Source organism: Geotrypetes seraphini, chromosome 6, assembly GCF_902459505.1.
Source record: "Geotrypetes seraphini chromosome 6, aGeoSer1.1, whole genome shotgun sequence".
NCBI classification, from domain to species: Eukaryota; Metazoa; Chordata; class Amphibia; order Gymnophiona; family Dermophiidae; genus Geotrypetes; species Geotrypetes seraphini.
The window spans coordinates 130,960,131-130,972,970 of NC_047089.1; the positions used below are offsets into that span (position 1 = coordinate 130,960,131).

At 41.1% G+C, this 12,840-nt stretch overlaps 1 protein-coding gene across 3 annotated transcripts in view; it reads right to left on the minus strand.

The window, feature by feature from the left end:
• Window positions 1-12,840, minus strand: part of FARP1 (FERM, ARH/RhoGEF and pleckstrin domain protein 1) — a 541,848-nt gene that overhangs the window by 284,122 nt on the left and 244,886 nt on the right. The gene's annotated exons all lie outside the window — the stretch shown is intronic.

Consider the following 12,840-nt stretch of genomic DNA (forward strand, 5'->3'; position numbering starts at 1 on the left):
AATACCTAAACAACTGACCCCGCTCTCCCCTCTCCCTCCCCCCTCCCTATTCCACCAGAATTTACGGCACTGTTATATATATAATCTGTTATCTTCATCTTATCGTAATTTTACATTGCTATTTATTCCCAACAGGTCCTGTTGGACATTACCTACTAAAATGTACATCTTATATTTTTGCTCAGCAAATTGTATTTCTATACTATTGCCTCTTAAGGTCTCTGCTCTCTATATTTCCTCTGAATATCTGCTTATTGTATTTCGCTGAATGTCCAGCTCTCTTGATTGTAAACCGCCTAGAAGTCGCAAGATTGTGGCGATATAGAAGAATAAAGTTATTATTATTATTAGTAAGGTCTATTCTTGGAATCCCACATATATCAAGTTAGAGTCAACAATGTTAACAGCACCATGAAAAAACCCTTGCGTAGTTCCTCAGGGTTCACTTCTATCTCTGACGCATTTCAATGTCTATCATTCTTCTTTTGGACCACGGTTGTGTAAATTTGGAGTAAAATTGTTTCGTTATGCCGATGATATTACCATCATAATTCCATGCAAAACATAGGTGAGCAAAGTAACTCATATCATCAAGGCTATCTTTGATACAATCAAGGCTTGAATGTCAGAATTTAAACTGAAGTTAAATTTTGATAAGTCAAAATTCTTTTTTGCCTCTCCTGGACTGCTACTTTATGATCCATCTATAACTGTAAATGCCATAGAATGTCACTGAAGCAGCCTTTATGTCCAAAGAAGCTGCATCAAAAATTCTTTGGAGGACTACATCCACACGGCAGTCCTGCATATCTTTAAGCACCACACCACCTTCACTGGGAAGAGAGGTGTGTTTAGTCACCTGCACAACTAAAGAATCCACCCAAGGCTGACCCAAAAGCTGCTGGCACTCCTGTGCCAGAGGATACAAGCAAGACATGGCCCTCACTATCTTAAAAGCACCTTCTGGAGAGTCATATTGCTCTGAAATTAAAATGCTCATATCAGGGTGCCAAGGAAAGGTGGAAGACTGCGAGCACATACCATAAAGCCAGGAGGAAGAAATGGATGGAGCCGGCTCAGTGGTCAAATTCAACTTCTGCAAAGACTCAGAAATAAAATCTGACAAAGCTGCAGATTTAAACAAGCGCAGAACTGTGGAATAATCCTCGGGTTCTAAAGCTCCAGAGAGCTCTGAAGAACCAGAATACAGACCCTGGTCCACCGTCCTGCGCAGGAGAATAAGGGGTCAGCAAGCTGGTCATCATCATAAGGATCACCCATATCAGGATCAGGCAGCATTGGAACAGCTGCTGACTGAGAGAAACACATGCCCATAGAAGCAATGCTGCTGAGAGAAATATCTAAGGCAGAGCGGGACTACACAGGGAGAGAACGCTTGCTGTGAAATTCATTCCACAAATATTTCATAAAGTTTGAGAAGGCCTCTGGCTCCCGGGGGGGCAGAGTCACTCTTAGATGACTTAATCTTGTGTTTCTTAGGCTATGGAGGGTCCGCAGCCTTGCACACAGAACTATCAGCTGTGCTGAGCCCTGAAATCAGAGAGAGCCACCTCACCAGGCTAGCCGAGCATTTAGTCACCTGCTTAATCAGGGGAGAGGGCAAACTTTGCGCTGCCACCACTCCTGGCTGCATCACTCGGCACAAGAATGCTTCTGAGGCACAAAAAGTGTGTAATTCTAGAAAGAATTCACATTAGGAAAGCCCAAGGACTCCATCCCAATAAAGTTTGAGACAAAAAAATGCAGTTTTGGAGAAGCAGGGAGCCTTTGAAAAAACGATCGCTGAAATCCAAGATGACTGCTGCTAAGAAATTTGCACCAAAATTGCACTATTTTTCACAGCAAACTTTTAAAAAATGGTGATTTTAGGATTTTTCAGGTGGGAGAACACAGGGGGACATGCAGAATCCTTCAAAACTTAGAAATTCAGACCCCTCCTCCCTGATCCACCTCATAGGCTGCCTGCCTTTCCTCACTGTGACCTGTGCTGGTAATGTGCTGCAGCCTGCCTCAGCTCTCTTATAGTAGCTGGAATCAGAGAATCATTGCCTCATATTGGGAATGCCTCCTCGATGCTGATCTTCTAGCTATTAGTCAGACTTTGCACCTGACTGCACCTCCACCCTCGCAGACCGACAGATGAGCTCAGAAACAGGCAGCGGCAAGAAATGTAGCTGGCACCCTGCGAGACACCATTGAGTCTCCTAGGTATGCCTAACAGTTTGCTTTTGAACTTTCGTTTGACAGAAGGAGAAAAAGTGGGGACAACCCCAAGAAACTTAGAAACAGATGCAGGCTGGTTGACCGGTATCCCACTGGGATTGGCCTGACAGCTGCAGACCAAAGTCTGTGTGTTCTCCATGCAGGCAGAGCTGAAGAATCACTCCAAGCACAAGAAATCCTGAAAAGAGGCCAAAAGCACACACTGAATAAAACAATAAAAAAGAGAGAGCAGAACAAGCACACTCCACTAAAGGTGGAGCCAAAGATCACAATGAAGTAGAGCAGAGTCACAGAAAAAAATCTGAAGTGGATTCCTTCTGCCTATGGCACGCGGCCATTGGGACACAGCCCAGTTCTCTAGAATGTCTCACCTATTGCACTGGAAATGATGTTACAATAAAATATATTGATGACAAGAACAGAGATTTGGACTATGGGCCTGTTTTACGAAGCTGCGCTAGTGGCTGCACTGCGGTAACGGCGCAGCTTCATAAAACAGGGGGTAAGAGACAGAAATGATATTGATCAAAATACTTTCTAACTCTCCTCAACTTCCAGAACAACCCAAAAGATTTTTTAAATCAAAAATTGACATGAGATTCCAATGACAGATTACTATCAAACTGCACACCCAAAATCTTAATTACTGTATTTACTGGATAATCGATATTATCGATTGGCAAAAAATTATCTTGATGAGGAATAGTATGAGGACTTACTATTAATAATTTAGTTTTTTCTTTATTTAATTTCAACTGAAATTCAATCATCCACTGATCTAATAAATTCATACAATGACTTGTAGCATTCTTTATTTGATCTATATTGTCTGAAAAAGGTAGTAATTTTGTAATATCTTCTGCATATATAAATGTAGAATAATTAAACTTCTCTAATTCAAAACCTAAAAGATGTAAAAATACATTAAAAAGTGAAGGTGATAATGGGGATCCTTGAGCGACCCCATATGCTGGCTGCCAATTTCCTGACAGCATTGAATGCATCCTAACTTTGTATGATCTGGACAAAAACCCTGAAACCATGTTGCAACATACCCCATAATTCCAATATAATTTAACAATCTTAATAGTAATGCATGATCAAACTGTAAAATCTGCCAGGTCTCCTAAGTAGCTTCACCATGGATTTAACTTTATGCACAATTATAGTTATGAGTGCTACAAACACAAACTTAGGGCAATACTGTTTAGCCTGTTAAAACTGTTAACATTTTTAAAAACCCACTATTCCTGCACTATGCATTCCTTGCTTTCCTATATCCTTATTCTCAACCAGCCTGGTTATCTACAGTTATTAGGATGCAGCATTACATTATGGGTCCACATTACATTGTGACTGTGTTTATTGTCTTACTGACCCGGTCAACATTGTATATCTGGATTTTCAGAAGGCGTTTGACAAGGTTCAACATGAACGACTACTTCAAAAAATTGTGAGCCATGGAAGCGAGGGTGAAATACTCACGTGGATTAAAAACTGGCTAAAGCATAGGAAACAGAGAGTGAGGGTAAATGGACAATACTCAGACTGGAAGAGCGTCACCAGTGGCGTGCCACAGGGCTCGGTGCTTGGACCCGTGCTCTTCAACATCTTTATAAATGATCTGGACATTGGTACAACAAGTGAGGTGATTAAATTTGCAGACAATACGAAGTTATTCAGAGTAGTGAAGACACAGGTGGTTTGCAAAGATCTGCAAGGTGACATAATCATGCTCGAGGAATGGGCATCAACATGGCAGATGAGATCCAACGTGGATAAGTGTAAAGTGATGCATGTAGATAACAAAAATCTCACACACGAATACAGGATGTCCGGGGTGGCACTTGGAGAGACCTCCTAGGAAAGAGACTTGTGAGTTATGATCGACAAGTTGATGAAGCAGTCCATGCAATGTGTGGCGGCGGTGAAAAGGGCGAAAAGAATGCTAGTAATGATTGAGTTAGATGACAGGAGCCTATGAGAGACTTTTACAGTAAAAAGCTAGAAGACGTGATGAGGGGGTGGTAGAGATCTCCCCAGACAGCAATCCTCTGGAATAGCCCCTTAAAGAGGAACCTGCAGTGATAATGACAGTGTGTCCAGTATTAAGAGAAAAGATAAGAAAAAAATGATAAATAGTGAGACTCCACCTAGCTTCTTGTCAAAGTTTAGTGCGGAGAAAAATTTGGCTATGTCAAATTTTAAATGAATAGGAGAATTGCAAGCAGCACTAAGGAAGCTAGAAATGTTTCCTGTTGAAAAACAAAGGGGATTGAAAAGAGGTAAAAATATGCCCATAAGACCCCTTAAAATATTTATCCCCTCAATGTAAAACCCTCGGGGGAGAGGGGGTGTTAGTGAAAAAACAGCAGGAGAGTGCCGTTACATAGGAAAATAATTTGAGACAGTGCCTTAAACAGAGATGGGAGGAGCTGAACAGATTGTCCTCTACAAGACTCAGGGGGGAGAAATCATTTCCTCATTTATATGTTAAAAGTCAGAATCTATATTGCACTTCTGACTAGAGTTGAAACTTATTACACTTTCTCAAATTCAGAATAGGAAGGGGTAGTAAGCTGAAATAGATAAGATTCATGATGAGCTTTAGTAGTTGAGCTAATACGAACAGAATTTCCAAAAGCAAGGAAGACAGTGTTTGTTTTGGAATTTAATAATTTTTACCAAGTGCTTAAGACCCGTTTTGCATATTTGAAAGGAGATTGTCAATTTTTTGTTTGTGTTGTGCTTAGCAGAAAGGAACAGAGAATTATTAGCAAATGCTGCTTTGACACAGTGGCACAATGCTCATCCCGTGTCTGGAATTTGCAAGTCCTTCTCTTAATTTTATATTTAGAGGAACTGTTCTTATGTTCCTTTATTCTAACTGTGGTATGCATACTGTATTTGTAGGGGATTTTCTGTTTTCCCTCCACTCCTATGGCCAGCATTTCTGGCTGTCCCTCTTTTTCTTCTTATCAGAGGGGGAATATATAGCATACATAGTACTGCTTTTAATCATGAGATGTAACATCTCAACTCTGCCACTTACGGCAGGCTTGCAGAAGACAATACAATACAATGCAATCTTTATTTGGGTAATTATGGAGAATCAATGTTAAATGAGTTTGAATAAGAAAAAAAAACCCCAACAAACCAAACTCAACAATCTTTGTGATAACTTAGCTAGATAGACCTGTGGTTGTAGGAGCCAAGAACTAGTTTTCTGATTTACATAAACAATTTATAAATTAATAGTTTTAGGATATCTTTTGGCTTTAGAAGACATTAGAATTCTTTTATATAGCTGTGGGTGTGTGACTTGTGCTAGCACCAGTTTAAGATGGCAGACCTTTCTGCATTAGTTATAAGAAATACTATGCACCTAATCTATATCTTTATTTAGATTAGATTTTCATGTGACGGGAAAAACAAACACTATCGCCTGAATATATATTTTTAAAAAAATAGAAGCCAAGCACATTGTTCTTAGTTTATGGTTTTAGGGATTGCAATGTATTTTGCCTAAAATAAATAAAATAAGGTATGCTAATTAGTTCTGAATTGATTACAGGCTTTACACAGCCCTGCTTGGACTGGATTAACTCTCCTAATCGCATTCGGCTATTAAAATTCTCTTGTTATGTTTTCTTTTTCCTTTTTTCTCTCTTGATTTGTTGTAGTCTCAGGAGGATTGTGTTATATTCATTGATGGAAAGTTTCCTGAATGTTTTGGGTTTTTTTATTCATATTTCTGTTTCAAGAGTGAATCTTGTTAATGTATCTATACAATGATAGATAAAAAAAGAACCCCTCCCCCCCACAAAACTTCTCTTTTTATTTTTCCATTGTTTCCCTTTGCCCTATTGTTTTTCTTCCATCTATGTTTTCTTTCCTTTACTCCTTGTAGTTCTTCCTTCTCTCCTTCTTGTTTCTCATATGTTTAATTCTGTGTTTGTATATGTTTTTGTAATTTTTAATCTTTATTGCTTTCATTTGTCTTCACCCTTATTTTTATTGTTGTCAAAGGCTTAGTATTTGGAATTTAATCAAATTTTTAACAAACTTGGAAACTTTGGTAAAAGAAAGAACTGGGGAAACCAAACAAGAAACTGAAAGAGAAATTGAAGAAAGAGAAATTGGTGATGTTAAGAAATGCTAGGGGAGAAGGAAAATAATTTGGGTTGGAAACATGGGAAAGGTTGCAGATTCAGGTTTGCCTTGTGGCTGATGTGAATTTGGTGAAGCAAGGATGCATGATAGTTGCCGAAAGTTGCAGACAGGACTGTGTACGTTGATAAACAGGGTATGTGTCACATGTTTGAAAGTATGTGCATGTATTATGTTCTTATTATAAGGGATATTCTAGTTGAAATAGGAAGGTGTGAGAAAAGTTCTGAGTTATTTTTGTTTAGGTAAGCTCTTTGGGGTAGGAACTATATAAAGCAACTATGAATTGACACTAAATCATATATTCTAGTGGAGAGTGTAATTTAATAATTTAATCTGTTAAGACCAGTAGATCTGCATTAGCATTGTTGTAGTGTTTCACTTTTTTTTGGTTTACAGTACACTGTACACGTCTCTTTTACAGGTCTGGGAGATACAGATTGTTGGCAGCTGATTTACCACCGGTATCTGGCAAGGGGCATTTCACCTATCACTTTTTTTCTTTTTTCCTTACAATGAGTACGTGTTTCCTTATGATGATGATTTGAAATGCTTCCGCTTCTTTCACTTAGCAGTCAGTTGGAATACATACATAGCTATCTTGGATCAGTTTTGGCACAAAGAATCTTTTGCTGAACCGAAATGCAATAAAAAGGAAGAAACAGTTGTGCATCAAGTAACCTTGAAATGATCTTACACTTTAAGATTTCAAATGTTTCTTTCTCCTCTTAGCATTGACACTGCAATACTTCATACTACCTCTGTACCTAACTAAAGAAGGGGATCACAAACAGATCGGAGAAGGTTATCATGCCACTGTACCGGGCCATGGTGAACCCTCACCTGGAGTACTGCGTCCAGCACTGGTCGCCATACATGAAGCATATGGTACTACTCAAAAAGGTCCAGAGAAGAGCGACTAAGATGGTTAAGGGGTTGGAGGAGTTGCCTTAAAGTGAAAGATTAGAGAAATTGGGCCTTTTCTCCCTCGAACAGAGGAGATTGAGAAGGGACATGATCTAAACATTCAAGGTACTGAAGGGAATAGACTTAGTAGATAAGAACAGGTTAGAGAACCAACGAGAGGAAATGCCACTCTGGATCTAATCCTAAATGGGTTAATGGGCCCTGCAAAGGAAGTGGAAGTAGTGGGACCGTTGGGAAACAGTGATCATAATATGATCAAGTTCAAAGTTGAAGTAGGAATACCGAAAGGAAAGAGAACCATAGCAACAACTTTCAACTTCAGGAAAGGAAACTATGAAGCAATGAGGGAAATAGTAAGGAAGAAACTTAGGAACACTTCCAAGAAATGGCAAACGGTAGAACATGCCTTGCTTTTTTTCAAGGACACGGTGAGCGAGGCGCAAAATTTGTACATACCCAGATTTAGAAAGGGGAGCAAAAAGAGTCGAACAAAAGACCCGGTATGGCTGACTAAAATAGTGAAGGAAGCGATAGGCAATAAGAAAAATTCATTCAGGAAATGGAAAAAGGACAAAACTGAGGGGAACTGGAAGGAGCACAGGAAGTATTAAAAAGAATGTCACCGAGTGGTTCGAAAAGCCAAAAGAGAGTATGAAGAGAGGCTAGCCAGAGAGGCACAAAATTTCAAACCGTTCTTCAGATATGTTAAAGGGAAACAGCCAGCTAGGGAGGAGGTGGGACCGCTGGATGATGGAGACAGGAAGGGGGTAGTGAAGGAGGAGAAAGAAGTCGCGGAAAGACTTAACATGTTCTTTTCGTCTGTATTTACGAACGAAGACATAACCAACATACCGGAACCTGAGCAATTCTTCAATGGAAATCAAGCAGAAAAATTAACATCCATGGAAGTGAGCCTTGAAGATGTGCGCAGGCAGATAGAAAAACTAAAAACTGACAAATCCCCGGGTCCGGACGGAATCCATCCAAGGGTTCTGAAGGAATTAAAGGAGGAGATAGCGGAACTACTGCAGCAAGTTTGCAACCTATCCCTGAAAACAGGTGTGATACCAGAGGATTGGAAGATAGCCAATGTCATGCCCATCCTTAAAAAGGGATCAAGAGGTAACCCGGGAAACTACAGACTGGTGAGTCTGACCTCGGTTCCGGGGAAAATGGTGGAAGCGCTGATAAAAGAAAACATCGATGAACATTTGGAAAGAAACGAACTTCTGATACCAAGCCAACAAAATTTCTGCAGAGGGAGATCGTGCTTAACTAACTTATTGCACTTCTTCAAAGGAATCAACAAACGGATGGACAAAGGAGACCCCATAGACATTGTATACCTAGATTTCCAAAAAGCCTTTGACAAGGTGCCACACGAGCGTCTACTCCGGAAACTAAAGAACCATGGGGTGGACGGAGATGTACATAGATGGATCAGAAACTGGTTGGCGGGTAGGAAACAGAGGGTAGGGGTGAAGGGCCACTATTCGGACTGGAAGAGGGTCACAAGTGGTGTTCCGCAGGGCTCGGTGCTCGGGCCACTACTATTTAATATATTCATAAATGATCTAGAAATAGGGACGACGTGTGAGATAATAAAATTTGCAGATGACACCAAACTATTCAGTGGAGCTCGGACTAAAGAGGACTGCGAAGAATTGCAAAGGGACCTGAACAAACTAGGGGAATGGGCGACGAGATGGCAGATGAAGTTCAACGTTGAGAAATGTAAAGTACTGCATGTGGGAAGCAGAAACCTGAGGTACAACTATACGATGGGAGGGATGTTATTGAATGAGAGTACCCAGGAAAGGGACTTAGGGGTAATGGTGGACATGACAATGAAGCCGACGGCACAGTGCACAGCGGCCGCTAAGAAAGCAAATAGAATGCTAGGTATAATCAAGAAGGGTATCACAACCAGGACGAAAGAAGTTATCCTGCCGTTGTATCGGGCGATGGTGCGCCCGCATCTGGAATACTGCGTCCAATATTGGTCGCCGTACCTTAAGAAGGATATGGCGATACTCGAGAGGGTTCAGAGGAGAGCAACACGTCTGATAAAAGGGATAGAAAACCTTCCATACGCTGAGAGATTGGAGAAACTGGGTCTCTTTTCCCTGGAGAAGAGTAGACTTAGAGGGGATATGATAGAGACTTATAAAACCATGAAGGGCATAGAGAGAGTAGAGAAGGAAAGGTTCTTCAAACTGTCAAATAATAAAAGAACAAGAGGGCATCTGGAAAAGTTGAAAGGGGACAGATTCAAAACAAATGCTAGGAAGTTCTTCTTTACCCAAAGTGTGGTGGACACCTGGAATGCACTTCCAGAGAATGTAATAGGATTTAAGAAAGGATTGGACAGTTTTCTGCTGGAAAAGAGGATAGAAGGGTATAAATAGAGGATTTCTGCACAGGTCCTGGACCTGTTGGGCCGCCGCGTGAGCGGACTGCTGGGCATGATGGATCTCAGGTCTGACCCAGCAGGGGCATTGCTTATGTTCACCTTCTCCAAAGTAGGGAGAACGAGAGGGCACTCTCTAAAATTGAAAGGGGAAGGAAGTTCTTCACCCAGAGAATGGTAGAAAACTGGAACGCTCTTCCAGAGTCTTTCATAGGGGAAAACACCCTCCAGGAATTCAAGACAAAGTTAGACAAGTTCCTGCTGAATCAGAACATATGCAGGTAGGGCTAGTCTCAGTTAGGGCGCTGGTCTTTGACCAGAGGCCACCACATGAGCAGACTGCTGGGCATGATGGACCACTGGTCTGACCCATCAGCGGCAATTCTTATGTTCTTATGACTTTGTGCATTGCTTGGATACATTGTTACATCTGTTGGATATATTTTGTTACAATAAACAATTTTTTTTTACATCAAGAACATCAATTACACAGAACCATTTTTGTTTTGGCTTTTCCCTTCATTTGCTCTGTGGAACTGTTTGGTGTGCGGTATTTTGTTTCACAATTTCAAGCATTTATAAAACCAGCCAATTTTCAAACATAAGACACATCTTACACAAGAGGATGGAATCAAAGCAAAATGTAAATGACTTTCATTGTTCAAAAAATGGCATAGAAGGTTAATCTGCAAGAAGCAGCAAGTACAATTCTAGCCAACTTAAGGAGTAGATCAAATGAACCATACTGGTCTCTATCTGCCATCAATTACTGTTACAGACAAGCTGACTTTGAAGACACTGTTGCTATGCAATTGAATATATGTGCATATCATTATCTGTTGCAAAAACTGCAAGTGTGAACAGAAAGCCATCCTCAGGCATAACTTTAATCCCCTACTCCCATAGCATACCTTTTTAATTTAAGTAATATTTATGTAGGTAATGAATTCAGGTGGCAGAAAACCTATACTGAGTGCCTGGGGTGAATATACAATATATCAGCCTTACTTTTGTTTAGTTAGGTCTTGGCAACATTTTTGAAAATGTACTACATATTCACCTGTAGAGCTAGCCACCAACATCCCTTTCCCAACCTCCTGGTGCCCTGAGCCTCACCAGTCCACATAAGCAGTGGTATAGAGTGCTTGAGGAGAAACTGTTTTGTGTATTTAAAGAGAACAAGGAATATGTTACATTCTACAATTTGTTTTCAGGATTCCCTTTTTTGTGAAACCTACTGAAAACCTTGTTCAAAACTACTTTTCTCAACATGTCTAGTGAAAAGAAAGAGGAAAAAAAAACTTGGACTTGGAATCAGTCTAACTGCAAATGGACAAATGATTATTTATTTATACAATGTCTGTCTCATTTGGCAGGAGTATTTAAGGAGCACAATGTTTGTCAACATTTTCAGACTCATCACCAAGAAAAAAAAAGACGACATTCTGCAAGGAAGCTGCAATCTGACAAAACTGCAAGACTAATGGTGCAGTAACAGATTTTTAAACAGAAATAGAAGAATCTCATCTGTTCCTGCAAATTTTTATATTGCTTGACTGACTGCAAACAGTGGTAGATGTTTAACCAGAGCCATAGCAAGGTTTGTGTGGCCAGTGCAGTCATACAGGGTGCAAGAGAGACAGGAGTGCTAAAACTACACCCCCCTTGCAGGTATGGACTACAGCACAGAGTGCCTCCCTCTTGCTCTTTCCCCCCAACACACAGTACAGAATCTACACCTTCCCTTTCCTACCTCCCTTTCTAAAATCCCCCTCTCTTCAAAACGTCCATCTGCAGGTAAAAAACCAAGTTCAGCAAGTACCACATGCTCTATGGAGCCTCCTGCTAGAGAATGAAATGGGAACAGGGAATCACGGTAAATCTGAAGCAATGGGAAAATTTTCAGGCAGATCACTGTGGATGCAGGGACAAAGCCTTTTACTGCAGGAAGAGTAGAAAGCTTTGTTCCCGTGGATAAAATAAAACCCTTAGTTTATCGCAACTCCTCAGCGAGGCCTCTTATCTCCTCCACTGTAAAACCAGTGCTGAACTGGCCTTATCCTCCCTCTACCTTCTCCTCCCCTCAAATCCAACTGTCACCACCACACAAATTTTTAAAACTTCAGGCCCATGGCAATGAGCCTTTTTGTGTGGTTTGTAGCAGCAGAAATAGGTAGACAGAGGAGGACGGAGATAGTGGTGGCAGCTAGGAGCAGGAAGGAGTCGTGGCTGGAGCCAGAGGTGGTGGCAATGATAACCTGTACTGATAGCAGGAGCAAAACTGAGCAGGAGCCATTGTTAAAGGCAGAGATGATGATGGCAATGAGGAGCAGGAGCTGTTGTGCGCAGCAGACAGGAGGAGCTGGCAGCAGCCGGAGAGTGGGAGTTGTGAGAGGCAGTGAGCAAGAGGAAAGCGGTGAGGAGGAGCAAGCAGATGGAGTAGGAGCCCGACAGAGAGTGGGAGCTATTGTGAGAAGATTGCAGTCCTTCTACACAGTAAGTCTCTTAATTCCTTAATTTAAAAAGATCCTTTTTTAAATTAAAAAAAATTAAAAAACCTAGGGCCCACTTTCTCTTCTGTTTTCCTGCTTCTTCTCTCTCCCTAACTCAATGTGGCCTGTTCTTCAGCCAAAGCAACTGGCATCCAGTGGCTCTGGTGGGGGGTGGGGAAAGCAGCCACATTGGGTTTGGAGGAGGGAGAGTCAGGGAAGCAGAAGAAGACAAACTGAAAATAGTGTGCTTGTTTTTTTAAATCAGTGCAGCTGCCTTTGTTATGTCTGGAGGGAGGCTGGGGGGGTTGAAGGTAGATAACAGCTGAGCAGAGGTTCTGGGGGAGGAGAAGAGGGAGTGATTGAAGAAAGAACAGCAGTAGTTGGTTGGGGTGAGGAGAGGAGTTGAATGGTTGAGAATGATGTGAAGCTACAGATGGGTTAAGGCCAGCATAGTAGGGCTATTGTCTGACTGACTCTTGTCTTGTGTAATGCAATGTGGGTCCAGTCATCCATGAATTAAAAAATCAGAACAGTAAAGTATAAGTTGTGCTGGTGTAGGCTGGGTGCTTCATTGCTGTAAAAAGACAAATATAAAAT